This window comes from Nyctereutes procyonoides, unplaced genomic scaffold, assembly GCF_905146905.1.
Source record: "Nyctereutes procyonoides isolate TBG_1078 unplaced genomic scaffold, NYPRO_anot_genome, whole genome shotgun sequence".
In the NCBI taxonomy this organism is placed as follows: domain Eukaryota; kingdom Metazoa; phylum Chordata; class Mammalia; order Carnivora; family Canidae; genus Nyctereutes; species Nyctereutes procyonoides.
Genome location: NW_026575047.1, coordinates 53,866,340 through 53,883,901, shown reverse-complemented (window position 1 = coordinate 53,883,901; position 17,562 = coordinate 53,866,340). Strand labels below are relative to the sequence as shown.

The 17,562-nt window shown below is 48.1% G+C and overlaps 1 protein-coding gene across 3 annotated transcripts in view; it reads left to right on the top strand.

Moving 5' to 3' along the window:
* APBA2 (amyloid beta precursor protein binding family A member 2) overlaps window positions 1-17,562 on the top strand; it is a 245,534-nt gene that overhangs the window by 35,714 nt on the left and 192,258 nt on the right. For all 3 annotated transcript variants that reach the window (XM_055326656.1, XM_055326655.1, XM_055326657.1), the window contains exon 2: window positions 17,312-17,418. The gene's annotated coding sequence lies outside the window, so the exon portion shown is untranslated. The remainder of the gene's footprint in view (window positions 1-17,311; window positions 17,419-17,562) is intronic.

Below are 17,562 nucleotides of genomic sequence, written 5' to 3'. Positions count from 1 at the left end.
TCCCCGAGCCCCTGTGTTCTTTCTCTCTTGGACTATGGCCCCCCCACTCCCTTGTGGTTTTGTTACCTACAGGCTTCCCTGTGCTGTGTGTGGATGTCCTGATCATCCAGGAGGTTTGCATCTCTGCTCCAGTGGCTGTTTCCCACAGAGACTCAGACTCTCCTCTGCTTTCCTGATGTTCAGGAGCAGGGGCTTCTGGGGGAAGTTCTGCCCCCAATCTTCCTGCCCATCCTTCCCCATCCCCTTGCTCACTTCTCTTCCTTCAGACAGCTTCCTAAAGATAGCGTGACACCGTGGAAGGCACAGATTGAGGGTTTCATTATGGTGCTGGTGAATAATAAATATATTTGGGTAAAAGACTCAACCCAGGACATATGTATTTAATAAATTAAAAGAGAGCACCCCCTCAAGCCTCTCTCCCCCTGCTTGCACTCCCTTCCCCAGAGGAAACTGCTAACAAGCATTTGGCCCTTTTGGTCTATTTTGCATTCCTTTGCATCCATACATGAACTTGCAGATATGTATATGTTTGCCAGCTAGCTTGATGGATCTGTAGCTGGGATCTGTACCCATATGCCCAGCCCTCTAGCTGTCTTCCCTCAACAAGAGGCCCTAAGATTTCTCACTGTCTGTACATATTAGTTTACCTCTTTTAGAAAAAAATGCCTTGGAGTATTCCAGTGTGTGAACTCTGCCATCATTTATTTAATGGTTCTCCTATTTATGGGCACTTGGGTTGTTTCCAGTTTTTAAAAAGATGGCTGCAATGAAAAACCCTCCTAACAGACATCATTTCAGATCTATGTGAGGCCTCCTGGTAATGGCATTGTTGGATAAAAGGATATGCATATTTAAATTTTTGATAGGGAACACTGAATTGCTTTTCTGAAAGGCTTCAGTGGGACTTGTCCTAAAGAAATACATTTTTTAAAAAAGAAAAATCCAGAGGAAAAAAAAAAGGGAATTTACCACCAACAGCCAAATACAAGGAGAGAACACTCCCTCAGGCTGTGAACTGGGAAATGCAGCAGCCAGAAGAGGCCAAGGAAGCAGGCTAAGGTTGGCAGGTTTTCTGAGGTTCCTTTCCTGTACTCACACTCCCTGCCCACCATGTCTTCCCCTGCCCCCCTGCAAAAAAAAAAAACACAAAAAACAAAAAAAAAAAAAAAACAAAGGGGAAAGAAGGTGAACATTGGAAACCCTGAGAACTTACTACCATTCCTCATTTTGGAGGTTTTGGGGAAGATGCTCCTAGGGTCTAGTCTGCTAAGTCAGGAGTGACTTGGCCTCCTGCAGGGCTGCTTCCCAGGTCTGTTTGCTTTGCATTCTGGGGGAATCCCGAAGCTTTGTCTTCCACATTGCCCAGTAGCTCCTCAGTGGCATCCAGGCTTACATTTAGCCTTCTGAGTACCAACCATTATATTTGAAAAAAAAAAAATCAACAGGCTTAATGCTTCTCAGCAGTTTCAGGCTTACGGAAAAATCGAGCAAAAGTTCAGAGTTTCCATTTGACGCCCTCACTCCCAAACTCCTCTTCCCCCTGTTATTCCCATATAGTGGCAATAGGTATGCTAGTTAGAATTGGTGAGCCAATACCGCTGTATTATTGTTAGTATTTGCTATTACCTAAATTCAGGTAAGGCTCACTCTTCAGATTATGGATTCCCGGGATTTTGACAAATGTTTTGACTCAGCTACTTGTGTTCTTGTTAGCTTCCCCTTATTCAGGACTGTCCTTTTGGGATCGCCTTTTGAAGCCTGGCTTCGCGTGGCATGAGGGAGGGCCTGGGTACGGAGGTGCTGGCTCATCTCCAGGGACTGGCATCATCTTGGTGGCCTGGTCCTCCCGGCGGCCCCATCCTGAGCCTGCTCCGGTCTCAGTGTCCAAACTGCCCCTTGCACCCACTCCTCCCAGCACAGCTGCCCACCGCTTTGGGGCCATTGTGGGGCAAAGGGGCTGGCAGACTTCACTGCCCTGATCCTCCACGCCCCATTACTCAGTCCAGGTAATAATCATAATCCCTGGGAGCCTCTGCGAGATTTCAACCTGGCAGTGAGGTGAGGCAGGGTGACCTCCCTGCCCGAAAGGAAGCCACCAGTTTCCTCCCCTCATTCCCTCTTGGATTCTATGTTGCTTTTTAATGATCCTGCAAGATGTGGTGTCTTAAAGGAATACCTGGGTGGGGATGGGTGTGTGGGTGGGGTAGGGGTGTGGGGCCTGGTGCGGGATCCAGGCTTTGCTAGCAGGAGGCAGGGAGGCCACTGCCTGGCCCCACTGGCCCTGTGAGGCTGGGGAATGGGTGGCAGTGGGCGTTCCCTAGGGGCCAAGGCCATGGTGCAGTGGCAGGACACATGGGCCACTTTGCTGCCATGGCCTCCTGTGCGCCCAGCAAAGCCAGCCTTCCTGTCTCCCCTGGCACATGGTGAGGATGTGAATAGCAAGGAAGGTGGGCAGGGACTTGAAGTATCTTCCAGATGAGAACCAGCACCATTTTTGGCTGCAACAGGAAGTAGCCTGGATGTGGGTGTCTCAGTGGGAACAGACTGTTTCCCACAGCTCTACCAGGGAGGCTATCCTGATGGCCTTCTTCCAACTGTGGCCTTCCAGAAGGTAGAGCCCTTGCCCTCCTCTGTGCTTGGCCAGGATGTGACTGTCCTCCTCAGTGGGCTGGGCCCCCTGGGTCTTAGAGGCCCTTGTAGCTGGAGGCCTGGGTTGGGAAGGCCGTTTCCTCTCGACTCACAAATGGGAGTGGGGATTCCAGGGCCCACCACTCACCCCAGCCTATGCCCGGCACAGGGGAGGTATTGATGGGTGAGCTGGTCCCAAACATGGTGTGGGGCTGGTGGGGGAGCTGCAGCTAAAGTCCTCAGACCTGGGTTGATGGGACCCCTCTGCCCACCTGGCCATGGGTTTCCCTGAGCATCGGTCTGTGTGTGTGTCCTGGGGACAGTCCTGTCATGGAACCAACATTCAAGGGGTTGCCACTGGGTGTTGTAGGTAGGGAACTATTTTATGGACCACAGCAGGTGGGAATTCTAGGGCTTCCACCCTAGTAGGTGTGGTGGATCATGATGGGCACAGGGTAGGATGGTGGATGGGGCCTCGGGGGGAGTGGGACACCATGGAGCTTGGGCCTGGTTTGTCCAAGGAACAGCAAAAAGCCTGTGAGGCAGGGGCAGAGCACATGACCCAGACGGAGGCTAGAGGGCCTGAAGGCCAGGAGGGAGGCCAGAGCATTGGGAGGTGGAGAGTGGAGGCTTTTCCTGCCAGCGAGAGAACTTTTACTCTGAATGGCAGTGAGCTGTTGGAGGAAGACGTTGAGGAGAGGAGGACATGACTTAAAAAATTATGTAACAGCTTCACTGAGATATTCCCATGCCATAAAATTCATTCCTTTAAAGTGTACAATATAGGGGTTTTTTAACATGCTCACCATGTTATGCAACTGTCACCACCATGTAATCCCAGAACATTTCCATTACTCATACCCCTCAGTGGGCATCTCCCATTTCCCATCTTCCCCTTCTTACCCCAGCCACTTTTATTTCTTTAAGCAAACATTTTATTGAGGTATAACCATTATACGGGCCTAGGCCCACATCATGTATTAAATTTTTGTGTCTCCCCAAATTCATAGTTGAACTTAATGCCCAATTCCAGTGTTAGGAGCAGGGCCTTTGGGGGGTGATTTAGGTCATGGGGGTGGGGTCCTTGTAATGGGATTATTGCCCTTATAAGACGAGGCCAGACAGCTCTGTGAGGGTGTCCACCACTTGATATAGTACAAAATTGGCAGTCTGCAAACTAGAAGGGAGGTCTTACTAGGACCTGAAAGCACTGGCACTGTGATCTTGGACTTCTTACCTCCAAAACAGTGAGAAATAAATTTCTGTGGAAGTGCCACCCAGTCCATGGTGGTTCCCAAGCTAACTGAGACTCTGAGTGCCTAGCTCTTCTGCATCGCATTGAGGACCCAACAGTGCAATTGCTGGGTCGTAGGGCAGGTCTATTTTTAATTCTTTGAGGAACCTCCACACAGTTTTCCAGAGTGGCTGCACCAGTTCACATTCCCACCAGCAGTGCAAGAGGGTTCCCCTTTCTCCGCATCCTCTCCAACATTTGTGGTTTCCTGCCTTGTTAATTTTCCCCATTCTCACTGGTGTGAGGTGGTATCTCATTGTGGTTTTGATTTGTATTTCCCTGATGGCCAGTGATGTGGAGCATTTTCTCATGTGCTTGTTGGCCATGTCTATGTCTTCCTCTGTGAGATTTCTGTTCATGTCTTTTGCCCATTTAATGATTGGATTGTTTGTTTCTTTGCTGTTGAGTTTAAAAAGTTCTTTATAGATCTTGGAAACTAGCCCTTTATCTGATAATGTCATTTGCAAATATCTTCTCCCATTCTGTAGGTTGTCTTTGAGTTTTGTTGACTGTATCCTTTGCTGTGCAAAAGCTTCTTATCTTGATGAAGTCCCAATAGTTCATTTTTGCTTTTGGTTCTTTTGTTTTCGTGGATGTATCTTGCAAGAAGTTACTGTGGCCGAGTTCAAAAAGGGTGTTGCCTGTGTTCTCCTCTAGGATTTTGATGGAATCTTGTCTCACATTTAGATCTTTCATCCATTTTGAGTTTACCTTTGTGTATGGTGCAAGAGAGTGGTCTAGTTTCATTCCTCTGCATGTGGGTGTCCAGTTTTCCCAGCACCATTTATTGAAGAGACTTTCTTCCAGTGGATAGTCTTTCCTCCTTTATCGAATATTAGTTGACCATAAAGTTGAGGGTCCACTTCTGGGTTCTCTATTCTGCTCCATTGATCTATGTGTCTGTTTTTGTGCCAGTACCACACTGTCTTGATGACCACAGCTTTGTAGTACAACCTGAAATCTGGCATTGTGATGCCCCCAGCTATGGTTTTCTTTTTTAAAATTCCCCTGGCTATTCGGGGTCTTTTCTGATTCCACACAAATCTTAAAATAATTTGTTCTAACTCTCTGAAGAAAGTCCATGGTATTTTGATAGGGATTGCATTAAATGTGTAAATTGCCCTGGGTAACATTGACATTTTCACAATATTAATTCTGCTAATCCATGAGCATGGAATATTTTTCCATCTCTTTGTGTCTTCCTCAATTTCTTTCAGAAGTGTTCTATAGTTTTTAGGGGATAGATCCTTTACCTCTTTGGTTAGGTTTATTCCTAGGTATCTTATGCTTTGGGTGCAATTGTAAATGGGATTGACTCCTTAATTTCTCTTTCTTCAGTCTCATTGTTAGTGTATAGAAATGCCACTGACTTCTGGGCATTGATTTTGTATCCTGCCATGCTACCAAATTGCTGTATGAGTTCTAGCAATCTTGGGGTGGAGGCTTTTGGGTTTTCTATGTAGAGTATCATGTCAACGGTGAAGAGGGAGAGTTTGACTTCTTCTTTGCCACTTTGAATGCCTTTAATGTCTTTTTGTTGTCTGATTGCTGAGGCTAGGACTTCCAGTACTATTCCACTGAATAGCAGTGGTGAGAGTGGACATCCCTGTCTTGTTCCTGATCTTAGGGGAAAGGCTCCCAGTGCTTCCCCATTGAGAATGATATTTGCTGTGGGCTTTTGGTAGATGGCTTTTAAGATGTTGAGGAATGTTCCCTCTATCCCTATACTTTGAAGAGTTTTGATCAGGAATGGATGCTGTATTTTGTCAAATGCTTTCTCTGCATCTAATGAGAGGATCATATGGTTCTTGGTTTTTCTTTTGCTGATATGATGAATCACATTGATTGTTTTACGAGTGTTGAACCAGCCTTGTGTCCCGGGGATAAATCCTACTTGGTCATGGTGAATAATTTTCTTAATGTACTGTTGGATCCTATTGGCTAGTATCTTGTTGAGAATTTTTGCATCCATGTTCATCAGGGATATTGGTCTATAATTCTCCTTTTTGGTGGGGTCTTTGGTTTTGGAATTAAGGTGATGCTGGCCTCATAGAATGAATTTGGAATTACTGCATCTCTTTCTATCTTTCCAAACAGCTTTAGTAGAATAGGTATGGTTTCTTCTTTAAACGTTTGATAGAATTCCCCTGGGAAGCCATCCGGTCCTGGACTTTTGTGTCTTGGGAGGTTTTTGATGACTGCTTCAATTTTCTCCCTGGTTATTGGCCTGTTCAGGTTTTCTATTTCTTCCTGTTCCAGTTTTGGTAGTTTGTGGCTTTCCAGAAATACGTCCATTTCTTCTAGATTGCCTAATTTATTGGCGTAGAGCTGTTTACAATGTTTTAAAATCGTTTGTATTTCCTTGGTGTTGGTAGTGATCTCTCCTTTCTCATTCATGATTTTATTAATTTGAGTCTTCTCTCTCTTCTTTTTAATAAGGCTGGCTAATGGTTTATCTATCTTATTAATTCTTTCAAAGAACCAACTCCTGGTTCTGTTGATCTGTTCCACAGTTCTTCTGGTCTCAATTTCGTTGAGTTCTGCTCGAATCTTTATTAACTCTCTTCTTCTGCTGGGTGTAGGATCTATTTGCTGTTTTTTCTCTAGTTCCTTTAGGTGTAAGGTTAGCTTTTGTATTTGAGTTCTTTCCAGTTTTTGAATGGATGCTTGTATTGCGATGTATTTCCCCCTCAGGACTGCTTTTGCTGCATCCCAAAGATTTTGAACTATTGTATCTTCATTCTCATTAGTTTCCATGAATCTTTTTAATTCTTCCTTAATTTCCTGGTTGACCCTTTCATCTTTTAACAGGATGGTCCTTAACCTCCACGTGTTTGAGGTCCTTCCAAACTTCTTGTTGTGATTTAGTTCTAATTTCAAGGCATTATGGTCTGAGAATATGCAGGGGAGGATCCCAGTCTTTTGGTATCAGTTCAGACCCAATTTGTGACCCAGTATGTGGTCTATGCTGGAAAAAGTTCCATGTACACTTGAGAAGAATGTGTATTCAGTTGAGTTTGGATGTGAAGTCTGTAGATATCTGTGAAATCCATCTGGTCCAGTGTATCATTTAAAGCTCTTGTTTCTTTAGATATGTTGCGATTGGAAGACCTATCGAGTGTAGAAAGTGCTAGATTGAAAGTGCTTGATTGAACCAAGTATAAGAGTATTATTCTCTAAGTATGTCTTAACTTTGGTTATTAATTGATTGATATATTTGGCAGCTCCCACATTCGGGGCATATATATTGAGGATTGTTAAGTCCTCTTGTTGGATAGATCCTTTATGTATGATATAGTGTCCCTCTTCATCTCTCACTATAGTCTTCAGGGTAAATTTTAGTTTATCTGATATAAGGATGGCTACCCCTGGTTTCTTTTGAGGACCATTTGAATGGTAAATTGTTCTCCAACCTTTTATTTTCAGGCTGTTGGTGTCCTTCTGTCTAAAATGAGTCTCTTGTAGACAGCAAATAGATGAGTCCTGCTTTTTTATCCAGTCTGAAACCCTGCGCCTTTTGATGGGGTCATTAAGCCCATTCACGTTCAGAGTTACTGTTGAAAGATATGAGTTTAGCGTCATCATGATATCTATTCAGTCCTTGTTTTTGTGGATTGTTCCACTGGACTTCTTCTTAAAGGGGAATTTTAAGAGTCCCCCTTAAAATTTCTTGCAGAGCTGGTTTGGAGGTCACATATTCTTTCAGTTCCTGCCTGTCTTGGAAGCTCTTTATCTCTCCTTCCATTCTGAATGAGAGCCTTGCTGGATAAAGTATTCTTGGTTGCATGTTCTTTTCATTTAGGACCCTGAATATATCCTGCCAGCCCTTTCTGGCCTGCCAGGTCTCTGTGGAGAGGTCTGCTGTTACCCTAATACTCCTCCCCATAAAAGTCAGGGATTTCTTGTCTCTTGCTGCTTTAAGGATCTTCTCTTTATCTTTGGAATTTGCTAGCTTAACTATTAAATGTCGAGGTGTTGAACAGTTTTTATTGATTTTAGGGGCGGATCTCTCTACCTCCTGGATCTTAATGCCTGTTTCCCTTCCCAGATTAGGAAAGTTTTCAGCTATGATTTGTTCAAATACATATTCTGGACCTCTGTCCCTTTCGGCACCCTCGGGAACCCCAATTAAACGTAGGTTTTTCTTCCTCAGGCTGTCATTTATTTCCCTTAATCTATCCTCATGGTCTTTTAATTGTCTCTTTTTTCCTCAGTTTCCCTCTTTGCCATCAACTTGTCTTCTATGTCACTCACTCGTTCTTCCACCTCATTAACCCTCGTTGTTAGGACTTCTAGTTTGGATTGCATCTCATTCAATTGATTTTTAATTTCTGCCTGATTGGATCTAAATTCTGCAGTCATGAAGTCTCTTGAGTCCTTTATGCTAGAGCCACCAGTAGCTGTATAATAGTGCTTCTGAATTGGCTTTCTGACATTGAATTGTAATCCAAATTTTGTAACTCTGTGGGAGAGAGGACTGTTTCTGAGTCTTTCTTTTGAGGTGAGGTTTTCCTTCTAGTCATTTTGCTCAGTGCAGAGTGGCCAAAAACAAGTTGTACTGGGAAAAGGAGAAAAAGAGAGGAGAGAAAGAAGGAAAGAAAAGAGAAAATGAAAAAAGAAAAAAGGAAGAAAATAGAAAAAAAGAAGAAAAAGAGAAAGAAAAAAGGGTGGGGGAAGCAAACAGAAATCAAAAAGCAAAAAACAAAACAAAAACAAAAAACAAAAAACAAAAAAAAAACAAACAAAACCACAGGGGAGTATCTTCTGATTGTGTATACTTTAAGTCCCTTGACTTCCCCTGGAACTTGTCCATCTAGCTGGTCTTCTGGGGGTGGGGCCTGTTGTGCTGATTTTCAGGTGTTAGCACTTGGGGGAGCTGCTCTGCCCCGCCTGGTGCAGGGCTCAGTGGGGGTTGTTTACCCCGTGAGGCCCCAGGAGGAACAACCCCAGTGGCGGGGGCCAGCTCTGGAGCCCTGGAGTCAGCTCCCGCAGTAACTCTGGAGCTCTCTGTCTGCAGGGCCTGGAGGCTCTGGGGCGGGGCCGCTGATCTGCTCAGCTCAGGGGCAGGAGCGTCCTTGCTGTCCTGGGCCCTCCTGACCTCTGCCTGTCCCAGGGGGAGGCCGGATCCTGGGCTGTGTCCCGGTGCCCAGTGCTCCAGGGCCTGCGCTGTTGGATTCGCGATCCCGGCGGTGCAGCCCCCTCCGCAGAGCCGCCGCCCGAGCCTCCCCAGCTGCTCCCGGGTCCAGCCATGTGTGCTGCAGCCCTTCAGGGACCTCGGCGCACTCTCCCCGGGGCGCAGGTGTCTGTTAGTGTCCCAGGGAGCCCGAGGGCATCCCCGCCCTCCTGGGGTCCTGCTCTAAGTCCCTGCGAGCCCCTTTCCGCCCGGGAAGGTTGGTGCAGCTCCTGCTTCTCCGGGTTGGGGCTTTCCTGTCCTGGGGACACTCGGCCCGGCCTCAGCCCGGCTCCTCGCGGGGCCCCTCCCCCTTGAATGCCTTTTGTTTATTTCTTTCTTCCCCGTCTTCCTACCTTGACAGAAGCCTGAACTCTTCTCACTGTAGCATTCCAGATGTTCTCTCTTTAAATCTCAGGCTGAATTTGTAGATTTTCAGGATGATTTGAAGGTTATCTAGGTAATTTGGTGGGGGCAGGTGACTTGGGGACCCTACTCTTCGGCCATCTTGCCCCTCCTTCTGGCTGGATCTTTTGCAGGGAGAACTTGGCACTGCTTGGACACGGTGAGCTTGAGGTGTCGTCAGACGTGCATTGGAGGTACTGAAAGGTGGGCAGTGAGTGTGGACTTCCATTGAGCTCAGAAAGAGGAGTTCCACTCTAGGGAGCAGTCAGCTTAGATGGATCCCAGTCCGTGGTCCTGTACTAGGTGTCTGGCACATCGAAGGATAGCCCACCCAGCCATAGCTGTAAACTACTGAGATTATCATAGGCCTGGGGTGAGGTTTAGGGGCCTCTGCTTCCTGTGTGGGCATGGTGACCCTGCCAGAAGACAAGGGAGCATTTTGGGGGTTTAGTACCTATTTCTAGTATTCTCTTGTCTGAGGACCTTGTCAGATGCCGGATTCCTCCCAAATTTCCCCCAAATTTGTATCCATCAAATTAAGTATACTTCAAATAGTATGCAAAAATTTTAGTCCATTTGGAGCATTTTTACATAATTAGTGGCGTTTCCATCATCATACCCCCTGCTCGATCATATGGAGGAAATTTTTGTGGTAGCTGAAGAGCAATGTCCTTTTGGCATAATGCAAAATGGTAACACTCTTAGAAGTTGGCAAAGTACAAAAATATACCTTAAAGTGCTTAAATGTGGCCCCATTATCACATCCTGCATTGAATGCTACACATGTCCAGTGTTCAGAGAGCAAGACAGTGGGCAGGAGAATAGGGAGGGTTTCCGAATGTGCTCACCCCAGGGCTTGGGCCTTGGCTTCTGCTGGGACTCTGCTCTCCCTCCCTGAGCAAATAACTGGCCCTTCCTGAGTCTGTCTACTGGGCTGGGAGGGCAGGATAACAATAGAATTCCCTCAGGCTGTTGTGCTAACTCCCCAGGGTCAGCCTTCCCTCCTGCTGGGTGGATGAGCCTGGAGTCTTTCCTGGAGGGAGGGCCTTCCAGGCTCTAGTTTGTAGGACAAGGACCGTCTACCCTGGGCCACTGGGTTGGATTTGTGCTGATCCCTCTGCCCTAAACCATTGTGTGCTCCTCTGCTCTCTCTGCTGGGGCCTGGGTGTTGCTTCCCCTCTGCCCCCGCCAGGACCACTCTCTGAGGCACATGGAGCCTTGTGGTCACCATTTTGCTGCCTTTCACAGTTGATCCTGATATTTTTAATCCAGACACTTGTCTCCACTGTGCCTTTAATCCAGACACTGTGCCTCCAGAGCCTGCAGAAGCACTTAATATGGCCTCTGTCATACACACCAGACCAGAGCACCTTCCCAGGGACAGAGGTTCTTGGAACACACCTTGATTCCCACCATGTGAAAGGGGTGGGGCCATCGAGGTGGGGTGTGCCTGTGGGTTTGAGTTTTTGTGAAGGAGGTGGGTCCCCTTTTGCCTTTGTCTGGTCACAGACTCCACCTGAGAGCAAAGCCACATGCCACGCCTCTACATCTGGTCTTTCAGAAGTGACCATCCTAGACTTTGCCTCAAGCCAGGGCCAACCATGGTCACCCAAAGCTAGGGAATGCCCCTCTGCCCATCAGCCGTCAGCCGGGGTGGGCTCCTTCCCTCAAGACTTGTTTCCTCATCTGTGCCCTGAGAGGCCTGGCTCTGCAGAGGATTGGACCATGAGGGCACAGGCTGGTGCTCATTTCTCAATGCACCTTGCCATTCCTGGGAAAAGCAGGAGAAAGAGGGGCCCGTCTTTGACTGGGTTTATCTTGGGTTCCATCAGGGAGCTGTAAGTGTTGCTTTAGAGGTGTCACAGTGCTTACTCATCCCTGGCTGGCCCCGCTTTAGGCAGCTGGGTACATATTGGTGCTCCTCCTCCTCCCAGAAGCCTGTGGAGATTTCTGAGCCCCACCCCCCTCTGTGTTCTGGGCAGGACAGGAGAAGCCAGGGGACTTAAGTAGTTTGCTGGGGTTCTCAGGAAGCAAGCCCAGGCAGTCTGGCTCCAGATGGGCTCCTGACCACTGCACAATTGCCTCTGGGGATGCTTGTGGCCAGCCTTGGGTCCACACCCTGTACCCGCTGCTCTTGGGGGTGTGGTCAAGGCTGCAGACTATGGCAAGGCCTGGGATGTGGTGTGGAGAGTCTGTGTGGCCCTCTGAGCTTGGCTCCTCACCCACAGGAGGAGAGGCTGGACCTGGTGCTTCCAGCTCTGGGCTCTCAGTAGCACTCTTTGGGGGCTTAATCGGAGGAGACACAAATTTAGACTCAAGAAAGGCTTCCTCTTCTTCCTTCTGGGCAGCTTGGAAATGCTGGAGTCTCATCATCATCATTGTGTGAGGTGGAGAGCAGCGCTGTGTCACCCTCAGTTTCCTGGGCTGCTGGTGCTGGCTCTGTCATGCACATGTCCTGCTTTCCTCCCAGGTGGAGGATGACTCATTCATTCATTCCACACATTTTTGTTGAATATTGATTGAGAATCTCTGTTCTTAAGACCTTGGTTTCCTGTGAGGGAAGGCAGGAGATAACCAAGATAAATAAAAGAAATATTTCACACATTATGTGGTGGTAATTGCTATGGAGAAGCATAAAGCAGGGGAGGAGGCCAAGAAGGGCCAGGTGGGTGGTATTATGCTTTTAAGTAGAGTGGTCAGGGAGGATGATGTATGAGCAGCAGCATGGAGGAGGGGAAGGAGGGTGCTATGTGGACTGCTAGGGGAATGGCCTGTGCAAAGGGCCTGGGGTGACATCTGTCTGGTATGTTTGAGGAAGAGCAAGGTGGCCAGGGGGCTGGTGCTGAGGGAGGGAGGGCAAAAGTATAGAGGGAGGGGTTCTGAGTGGTGGTGGGAGAGATGCATGCCAGATTGTGTAGGGCCTCAGAGACTGTGGTGAGGACAGCATTGGGAAGGATCATTTGGGCTGGTGCACCAAGACTAGATTGGAAGGGGCCAACATAGAGGTAATGAGCTGTTAGGAGCCACTGTGGTCATACAGAGGATGGAGTCTCAGCCCAGGCATCAGTGGTCATGGGAGACCAGTGCTAAAGTCTGTGTTAACTTCACAGGTGGAGCCAGCATGATTTTCTGATGAGTATGAGGACGGGGGAAGGAGAAGGGCCCAGGATGGCTCTGAGGCTTTGGCCTGAGCATCCTGAAGGGAGTAGCCATCCATTGAGATGGGAATGCTTTGGGGGACAATTAGAGCAAGTTCCCCATGTTCCATGGATCAGGAGATCAATGCTTGGCTTCCTAGGCAGACACTTAGAGCAGTTCCTGATTCTCTGGCCCTTGGAGGTAGAAGAAATATGAAGGGTTTTTTGGACACTGACTTTGCTGTTCCAGGAGACTTACCAGGGCCATGTGCCATTTTCTTGAATGCTGAGAGGATATGGCTGCCCCAGAGGCTGGACTGTGTCTGTGGGGTGAAGCCTCAAGGCAGGACCTTCTGGCCTACCTGTTTGGGGGCAGCCCCTGGTCTGTACGTTCTCATTTCTGTCTTCTCAAACCTAGGTTTTACCTTTTTGCCTTCTCAGATTCTTTTCCTTTTTTAAGCTGAGGTACAATTAGCATATTATATTAGTTTTGGGTGTACAGAACAATGATTTGACATTTGTGTCTGTTGCAAAATGATCACCACATTAAGTGAAGTTACCAGCCATCACCCCATGTAATTAGAAATTTTTTTTTTGAAAGATTTTATTTACTTATTCATGAGAGACACACAGAGAGAGGCAGAGATACAAGAGGCAGAGGCAGAGGGAGAAGCAGGCTTCATGCAGGGAGCCTGATACAGGACTTGATCCTGGGTTTCCAGGATCACGCCCTGGGCTGAAGGCAGATGCTCTACTGCTGAGCCACCCAGGTGCCCCAGAAAATTATTTTTCTTATGATGAGAGCTTTTAAGATCTACTCTTTTAGCAACTTTCAAATATGCAAAACAGTGTTATTAACTGTGGTCACCATCCTGTTTATTCCATCCCCAGGACTTATTTTATAAAAGGGGTTTTGTACCTTTTGATCTACTTCATGCATTTCACCCACTCCTGCACCCCCCACCTCTGGCATTCTGTTCTCTTCCAAGCTGTTCTCTGTATCTGTGAGATCAGGGTTTTTGTTTGCTTCTTTTTGTTTTTCTTAGATTCCATGTATAAGTAAGATCATATGGTTTTTGTCTTTCTCTGTTTGATTTATTTCACCTAACATGCCATTAGAGTCTTCCCATGTTGTTATAAATGGCAGGATTTCTTTTTTTTTTTATAGCTGAATAATATTCTACTGTGTATAAATATGTGTTTTTTTTTTTTACCACATTTTCTTTATCCATTCATCTGTCAGTGGGCACTTGGGTGGTCTCCATATCTTGGCTATTGTAAATAATGCTACAATGACAGGGGAGTGCAGATATCTTTTGGAGTTCGTGTTTCCATTTTTGTCAGATAAATACCCAGAAGTGGAGTTGCCGGATTGAATGGTAGTTCTATTTTTAATTTTTTGAAGAACTCCCTCACTGTTTTCCACAGTGGCTGCACCACTGTACTTCCCACCAGCAGTACACAAGGGTTCTCTTTCTTCCACATCCTCGCCAACACTTGTTATTTCTTATATTTTGGATTCTAGCCCTTTTGACAGGTGTGAGGTGATACCTCATTGTGGTTCTGAGCTATGTTTCCCTGATGATGAGGGCTGTTGAGCATTTCATGTACCTGTGGCCATCTGGATGTTTTTTGTCTAAGATACTTTAGGGACCAGGTAGAGAAAGGTCTCTATCACACTTGGAGCTCACTTGGGTTGAGCCTGGGGGAGCAGACGTGGTGGGATCTTACCCTGACTGGAGAAGATGGGGCTGTGTGTGTGCTGGCCTGTGGGAGTGTGAGCAGGGGGCAGCGCAGGGCCAGACAGCGCAGTCACAGCACACAGAGGGCCTCAGGCAAGAAGAGATGCCAGCAGGTTACGAAAGTTGGGGCTGCCTCTGACCCTGGGGACAGGCCTGACCCTGTGAGCTCTGCCTTCTAGAACGTGGCCATATTTCTGCTGTGCAGGGGCCCAGTGTCCTTGCGGACCTGGTGGAGGTGGGTGTGACATTGCCAGCACCATGTCACCATGCCCCCCCCCAACAGGCCAGGCTGTCCTCTGGCAGTGTCCCTGTGCCAGCCCAGCCCTAGGTCATGTCTTCCTGCCACTCACCATTTGTTGTGAGGTGGACAAGGTGGCTAGTTATCAGGACCAGGCCATACCAGCATTGGCCTAGCATGCCAGTGCCCACCCCCATGCCTCCCCACATTCTTTCTGGGGTTGGCAATGAGTGGTGGTGGGCAGTTGCTGGGAGCTATGCGTTATTCCTGGTCAGTTCATGACTGTGGGGATTTATGGGCTGCTAGAGTGTTTACCATTTCCTTGTGAACCTTTTCTGGGTGAGCTTGTGAGTGGCTGAGGGCAGGGAAAGGGTGTGGGGAGGGACATAGTGTCACCTGCTTCCTGCCAGAGAGGGCCATGGCAGCAGATAGAGAGCTGAGGATCCGAGCCTGACACATGGTAGGTTGACTTTTGAATGGAGGGTGCCTGGTTCCCTGGCAGCCTCACCTCTGCCCCTGTGGAAGGCCCCTGGGGGAGGTGTGTTGCCGAGAAACTGGCTGTGTTTTTAGCCTCAGGGATGCGCTGTATGAGGCAGCCTGTGGCCCGTAGCAGTTAATGGGCAGATTGGTTCAAAGCAGTGTTGCAGAGTAATTATGCAGCTTTGGGGACTGGCAGGAGGCTTTCCATACAGAATGCAGAGCCAGGGGTCATGGGGAGTGGGGAGGAGCTAGGGAGGAGCTTTGCTATGCATCCTCTTCTGAATAGCTTCATCAGTGTACCCTTTGGGGGGCTCAGTGAGTGCCGGTGCCTCTTTCTTCTCCCCAAGGGGCTTAGCAAGTTGGACCCCTTTGACGACCTCTACATTCCTTCTGGGGGCTCCTGGATGAGCCCTGCCCCTCCTGGGCTGTCCTGCACCAACCCATATGGTAACCCCTGTCCACAGTCAGAAACTTATGGTGGCCCTGTTTGCCTGTGAGGTCACAGTTGTCTTGGAGCCTGGCATTCGGGGCTCAGCATAGTTTTAGTAGTACATTTCATTACTTCCCTTCTGCTGTGGCTGGCATCTATGACCCCAACTCAGTGCTCCCATTCAGAGTTCTCTCCCAGTCTGTGTTTACCCTCTTTCTTTAAGGCTCTGTTTGAAGCCCGCGTTCTTAGTTTGCTGGCTGTGGTGGCATCTGTAGTCTGTGGGATGCTGCCTTCCATAGGCCAGGTGGGCTCCCAGAGGGAGTAGGGGATACGGTTGGTAATTAAAATGGCAGAAACAGGACAGGCTGAGAAGTCACTGAAGCTCAGGGATGTGTTTTCCGGTTGGGCTTTGAACGATGAATAGGAGTTCATCAGTATGTTTCTGGAGGAACAAAAAAGGGAATGATTCGAACACTGGCATGAAAGGGGTGAGGCATGAGGGGCTTGGGGTGTGATGGCGGGGAGACTGAAGCAATGGGTAGAGCTCAGGCCTGGGTGCTCTGCTGCTTTGCATACCGTGGTCTAGAGTTGGTGACCGTGTCATGTAATATCATGCGTCTGTGTCCCCCATTGGCGTCCTTGGCTGTAGGTGGGGGCAGGCACAGGTGTGGTTTGGCCTTCATGTTATCTGCACAGACAGTGATGCACTTGTCCATCGGTATCAGAGTGGGCCCATGGTAGGGGGCATAGGGCCCATGTTTGGATTTGGGAGGCCTTCAGCTGGGTGGCCTGTTTTGTGGACGGGGAGCAGGGCAGGAGCCATTGACATTAAACTCGAGGAACCTTCTAAGTCATGGTGTGGTGGGGGGGGGTGGTCAGTGCCTCCATTTGACCAAGGTGGGGATGGGGCCTGACACCCACTATCTCAGTGCTCCCATCCTCCTCTGAAGTAGGGAAACTGAAGCATGGGTAGGTTCCTTAGTCCTCCCAGGCTGTAAGGGGCAGAGTTAGGGTGTAAGTCAAGATGTCTCTCTGTAGTCCAGCTCCGCACAAAGATCCCGGGTGACACTGCTGTGCAGGCCGCGGGTTGAACCCTAGGTCCCCATGTGTCAGGGAGGAAATGACATCACTTGCACAGGGGATGGCTTGCACTGTGCACCCACATGTGCGTATGGTTGCCCTTTCTTTGAAAAGGCTCAGTTTAGTCTATTTTGTAGAATTGCCCCCAACGTATGTCACACATGACATTAAGATGAATGACGCAGATGACACCAAGCTCTGTATCTTGTGTTGCATTTTGCGTTTTAGAAAACAAATTGGGAACAGAACCTTAAAAAACGTCCTTCTTTTCGGGTCAGAGTAAGTGAAACCTGCAAACGTGATTGCCACCGGCTTTCCCGTATCTTCCTTCCAAAAGGATCAGAGAAAATTACATTCCCGGCTCTCTTCAGCTGGGGCCTGGCTGCTGGTGGCCTCGAATTGTTAGCTCTCTGTGCTTGCTGACCTTGGGGAATGAATAGGAGGGATCACTCGAAAACTCGGAGAGACTCATGATCTACTTGCAACTCTTTGATTCTGAGAATGTTGGGCTGCTCTGCAGACCCCCAGAGTTCTGATCCCACAGTGTGAGCCGCTTTTAACGCTTTGGTGCAGAGAGCTGTTAGCCTCTTTTTTTTTTTTTTCTTTTTAATGATTGTTCTGTCACCGATCTAGAATACCCATGTGTTCCTAAATGAGAGGCCTGCCTGCAGCCCCTTGACGCCCTGTTTGTGTCTCTCTTGTTTCAGTCTCTGGAAGCCTCAAGCATTGCTGGAGTCTGTGTGGGTGCACCCACCTCTGAGGCCACGACAATCCTGCGGATGGCCAAGAGTCCCCTGGGGCCTGGCGACTCCGAGTGAGTAGGACCTGTGGTTGTCACCATTTGTGTGGGCACCTCAGCTCATATGCCGTGTGGGAGCTGAGACAACATGTCTCTCTCACTAAAGCTCCAGTGCAGCACACTAAATGGTTTTCATTTTACTTTTTTTTTTTTCAAATT